The sequence below is a fragment of the Uloborus diversus genome, unplaced genomic scaffold (assembly GCF_026930045.1).
Source record: "Uloborus diversus isolate 005 unplaced genomic scaffold, Udiv.v.3.1 scaffold_14, whole genome shotgun sequence".
NCBI classification, from domain to species: Eukaryota; Metazoa; Arthropoda; class Arachnida; order Araneae; family Uloboridae; genus Uloborus; species Uloborus diversus.
In genome coordinates, this window is record NW_026558098.1 from 6,538,697 (window position 1) to 6,543,965 (window position 5,269).

At 55.4% G+C, this 5,269-nt stretch overlaps 3 non-coding genes across 3 annotated transcripts in view; all 3 read left to right on the plus strand.

Moving 5' to 3' along the window:
- Positions 1 to 1,752, plus strand: part of LOC129232948 (small subunit ribosomal RNA) — a 1,797-nt gene extending 45 nt beyond the window's left edge. The window contains exon 1 of the ribosomal RNA XR_008581406.1: positions 1 to 1,752. This exon is cut by the window's left edge and continues 45 nt beyond it. This is a non-coding gene — a ribosomal RNA (small subunit ribosomal RNA).
- Positions 1,753 to 2,195: 443 nt separating this feature from the next.
- On the plus strand, positions 2,196 to 2,349 carry LOC129232953 (5.8S ribosomal RNA). The gene has a single exon (XR_008581411.1). It is a non-coding gene; the product is annotated as a 5.8S ribosomal RNA (ribosomal RNA).
- A 322-nt stretch (positions 2,350 to 2,671) lies between these two features.
- The window catches only part of LOC129232951 (large subunit ribosomal RNA), a 3,871-nt gene continuing 1,273 nt past the window's right edge, over positions 2,672 to 5,269 (plus strand). The window contains exon 1 of the ribosomal RNA XR_008581409.1: positions 2,672 to 5,269. This exon is cut by the window's right edge and continues 1,273 nt beyond it. This is a non-coding gene — a ribosomal RNA (large subunit ribosomal RNA).

Consider the following 5,269-nt stretch of genomic DNA (forward strand, 5'->3'; position numbering starts at 1 on the left):
AAGCCATGCATGTCTAAGTACATGCCGTATTAAGGCGAAACCGCGAATGGCTCATTAAATCAGTTATGGTTCCTTGGATCGTACCTTCCTACTTGGATAACTGTGGCAATTCTAGAGCTAATACATGCAGCAGAGCTCCGACCTTCGGGGACGAGCGCTTTTATTAGACCAAAACCAATCGGACCTCGTGTCCGTTCCATGTGGTGACTCTGTATAACTTTGGGCTGATCGCACGGGCCCATCCCGGCGACGTATCATTCAAGTGTCTGCCTTATCAACTGTCGATGGTAGGTTACGCGCCTACCATGGTCGTAACGGGTGACGGGGAATCAGGGTTCGATTCCGGAGAGGGAGCCTGAGAAACGGCTACCACATCCAAGGAAGGCAGCAGGCGCGCAAATTACCCACTCCCAGAACGGGGAGGTAGTGACGAAAAATAACAATACGGGACTCTTTTGAGACCCCGTAATTGGAATGAGTACACTCTAAATCCTTTAACGAGGATCCATTGGAGGGCAAGTCTGGTGCCAGCAGCCGCGGTAACTCCAGCTCCAATAGCGTATATTAAAGTTGCTGCGGTTAAAAAGCTCGTAGTTGGATCTCAGTTCCAGACGGGCGGTCCGCCTAACGGAGGTTACTGCCTGCTCTGAACAACCAGCCGGTGTCTCTAGATGATCTTCACCGGTTGTCTTGAGTTACCGGCACGTTTACTTTGAAAAAATTAGAGTGCTCAAAGCAGGCGCGAAGCCTGAATAATGGAATAGGACCTCGGTTCTATTTTGTTGGTTTTCGGAACACGAGGTAATGATTAAGAGGGACAGACGGGGGCATTCGTATTGCGACGCTAGAGGTGAAATTCTTGGACCGTCGCAAGACGAACAACTGCGAAAGCATTTGCCAAGAATGTTTCCATTAATCAAGAACGAAAGTTAGAGGTTCGAAGGCGATCAGATACCGCCCTAGTTCTAACCATAAACGATGCCAGCCAGCGATCCGGCTGTGTTCCTCAAATGACACGCCGGGCAGCTTCCGGGAAACCAAAGCCTTTGGGTTCCGGGGGAAGTATGGTTGCAAAGCTGAAACTTAAAGGAATTGACGGAAGGGCACCACCAGGAATGGAGCCTGCGGTTTAATTTGACTCAACACGGGAAATCTTACCCGATCCGGACACACGAAGGATTGACAGATTAAGAGCTCTTTCTTGATTGTGTGGGTTGTGGTGCATGGCCGTTCTTAGTTGGTGGAGTGATTTGTCTGGTTAATTCCGATAACGAACGAGACTCTAGCCTACTAAATAGACGCTCCGATCACTTAAGTTGGACGTTCTTCTTAGAGGGACAAGCGGCGTTTAGCCGCACGAGACAGAGCAATAACAGGTCTGTGATGCCCTTAGATGTTCGGGGCCGCACGCGCGCTACATTGAAGGAATCAGCGTGTGCTTTCCCTGTCCGACAGGACTGGGTAACCCGTTGAACCTCCTTCGTGCTGGGGATAGGGGCTTGTAATTGTTCCCCTTGAACGAGGAATTCCCAGTAAGCGCGAGTCATAAGCTCGTGTTGATTACGTCCCTGCCCTTTGTGCACACCGCCCGTCGCTACTACCGATTGAATGATTTAGTGAGGTCTTCGGACTGGCGCTCGGAGCGGCTTTCGGGTCGCGCCGAAGTGCCGGAAAGATGACCAAACTTGATCATTTAGAGGAAGTAAAAGTCGTAACAAGGTTTCCGTAGGTGAACCTGCGGAAGGATCATTACCGACTGAGACTCCAGTCCCCTGTATGGACTGAGACTCGTGTCAAAAACCCTGTAAGTCCGCCCTTCCCGCCGCCCGTATGTGGCGGATTGGGCCGGAGAAAAAAATTCGAACAAGACCTGAGTGTCGACGTGTCGCCCATGGTGTGGCTGTGTATCCCCGGCTGTCCTCGCGACGGCAGGAGGGGGGTGCGGTGTTACTGACCGTGCTAGCCTTCGAAGAGCCGACAGTTCGGCCGCATCGAGACACGTACGACCCGGTGGCTGCCCGCCGAGGGGAAGAGTCGCGGGGACTCACGGTCGTCCGGTATCGGACTTCCGACCCTCTGGGTTTGCTTTCCGCGAACGTTGCATCCCCGTATCCCGCCCCTCCGGGGACGGGACGATATCTGAAACTTCTGGAACGCACTACAGACAAGGCGAGTCTAATTAAAAAAACCTAGACAACTCTGGGCAGTGGATCAATCGGCTCACGGGTCGATGAAGAACGCAGCCAGCTGCGAGACTTGGTGTGAATTGCAGGACACATTGAGCACTGATTTTTCGAACGCACATTGCAGCCTCGGGTCCTAACCGGGGCTTCGCCTGTCTGAGGGTCGGATGAGACTTACAGAAGGGGCTCGTATCCCCGCTCCTACTTGGCCGCAGTCGGATGCCTCCTTTTGATCCTCCCCCGTTTACCACGGGAGGTCGATGTGCGCGCTCCGTCGGCCTGAAGTTCCTCGTTCCCTCCCCGCTCGCTTACGACGGCGTGACCGCCTTGGCGTATTGGTCGTGGGCAGGAGTCCTTGAATTGACTCTCCGCCGCGCGACAGCGGTCTGTTGTTTCGCCGTCGAGTGGGGGAAAGGATGAGCGAGATGGGTGAGATCGCGCCCCCGTATCGGGCGCATCCGAAACCCGCCTTTCGATATAAAATCTGTCGACCTCAGATCAGACGAGATGACCCGCTGAATTTAAGCATATAAATAAGCGGAGGAAAAGAAACCAACTGGGATTCCCTGAGTAACGGCGAGCGAAAAGGGAAGAGTCCAGCGCCGAATCCCCCGCTCGAGAGGGCGGTGGGAAATGTGGCGTTTGGGAGTGAGCGTTCCGGGGTTCTGACCGTGCAGCAAGTCCCCCTGACCGGGGCTGTTACCCAAAGTGGGTGCGAGGCCCATAGCTGCTGCGTCTGCTCCGGATGCGATCTCCTCGGAGTCGGGTTGCTTGGGAGTGCAACCCTAATCGGGTGGTAAACTCCACCTAAGACTAAATACGACCGTGAGACCGATAGCAAACAAGTACCGTGAGGGAAAGTTGCAAAGAACTTTGAAGAGAGAGTTCAAGAGTACGTGAAACTGCTCAGAGGTAAACGGGTGGGCCCTCGAAATCCTGTGGCGGGAGGATTCAGTCGGAGACGACGCCAGTGGCTGCCGGACTAGTTATTGGGCTTCCCCGTTTCGGGACCCGTTCGGTGCCGATCGGCAATGGATTCGACGCATTTGTTTCCCGCCCGAAGGACGCCGCAACCGGTTGGGAGAAGACCTGAGAGTCGGGCGAACGGCAGTTGGCCGGTGGCACTCTGTACGATGCTCCAGAGTCTGCCGGTTGTTAGCCAGAGTTCCTATCCGACTTTGGGGACATCACCCGACCGAGGTATCACGAGGCCCGCTTAATGGGCTCCTGCCGCCTCCTCCCTTTAGTGGAGTGCCGGGATCGCATCGGGAATGATTTAGCGACTGTATTGGGTCGGGCCGCACTCGGCAATCGAGTGGGCCTGTGCTCGCCGCAATCGTAGGTGTTGACGTGCCCGTGGGAGGCTGGAGGTTGGCGGCGAGTAGGTCGGTCACCCACCCGACCCGTCTTGAAACACGGACCAAGGAGTCTAACATGTGCGCGAGTCAATGGGTCTTGAACAGGCCTAGAGGCGCAATGAAAGCGAATGTCGTGCCGTAGCCGACAGAGTTGGGATCCCCGCCTTCGCGGTGGGGCGCACCAACGACCCGTCCTCTTCCGGCGGCCTTCGGGTCATCCGGTTGGGCGGAGTGTGAGCGCACACGTTGGGACCCGAAAGATGGTGAACTATGCCCGGGCAGGACGAGGCCAGAGGAAACTCTGGTGGAGGTCCGCAGCGGTTCTGACGTGCAAATCGATCGTCAGACCCGGGTCTAGGGGCGAAAGACTAATCGAACCATCTAGTAGCTGGTTCCCTCCGAAGTTTCCCTCAGGATAGCTGGCGCTCGAGATATCAGTCTCATCCGGTAAAGCGAATGATTAGAGGCCTTGGGGCCGAAACGGCCTCAACCTATTCTCAAACTTTAAATGGGTGAGAAGTCTGGCTTGCTCAAACGAAGCCCAGACGTACGGATGTTGAGTGCCCAGTGGGCCACTTTTGGTAAGCAGAACTGGCGCTGTGGGATGAACCAAACGTCGAGTTACGGCACCCGATGAATGACGCTCATTAGACCCCATGAAAGGTGTTAGTCGCTTTTAACAGCAGGGCGGTGGCCATGGAAGTTGGAGTTCCGCTAAGGAGTGTGTAACAACTCACCTGCCGAAGCAACTAGCCCTGAAAATGGATGGTGCTCCAGCGTTTAGCCCATACTCGACCGCTGCGGCAGAGCTCTCTAGCGAGAGGTTTATGCGGCAGTGAGTAGGAGGGTCGCGGCGGCGAGCGCAGAAGGCCAGTCCGCGAGGACGGCTGGAGCCGCCACCGGTGCAGATCTTGGTGGTAGTAGCAAATACTCAAGTGAGATCCTTGAGGACTGAAAGTGGAGAAGGGTTCCATGTGAACAGCAATTGAACATGGGTCAGTCGGCCCTAAGGGATCGGAGAAATCCGTTCCGAAGCGAGACGTTACTATTCGCCTTGCGAGTCATGCGCGAGTCCCGCTATCGACCGAAAGGGAATGGGGTCAATATTCCCCAACTCGGACACGGAGATCGGTCCCTCGGGATCCAGTGCGGTGACGCAACCGAGCTCGGAGATGTCGGCGGAGGACCCGGGGAAGAGTTGTCTTTTCTTTGTAAGGGTTCGTGTCCCTGGAATCGGTTCATCCGGAGAGAGGGACGCTGTTCCCGTAAAAGCACCGCGATTCCTGCGGTGTCCGGTGCCCCTCTGCCGACCCTTGAAAATCCGAGGGAGGAAGTGTGATTTTCGTGCCGGTCCGTACCCATATCCGCAGCAGGTCTCCAAGGTGAACAGCCTCTAGTCGATAGAACAATGTAGGTAAGGGAAGTCGGCAAATTCGATCCGTAACTTCGGGATAAGGATTGGCTCTGAGGGCTGGGCTTGTCGGGTTGGGGTCCGAAGTGGGTGTGGCACCGAAAGGGCCTGGGTGGGACTCGCCTAGCGGTGTGGTCCTGCCCGGACCAAGTTTGGGACCTTCCCGCGGAATACCTCAACTGTGCAGAGCTCTAGGTCGAGTGCCCAGAGCAACTGCTTCGGCGGGTGTGTAACAGCCGCCTCAGAACTGTATGAACTAGGGGAATCCGACTGTTTAATTAAAACAAAGCATTGCGATGGCCTGTGATTGGTGCTGA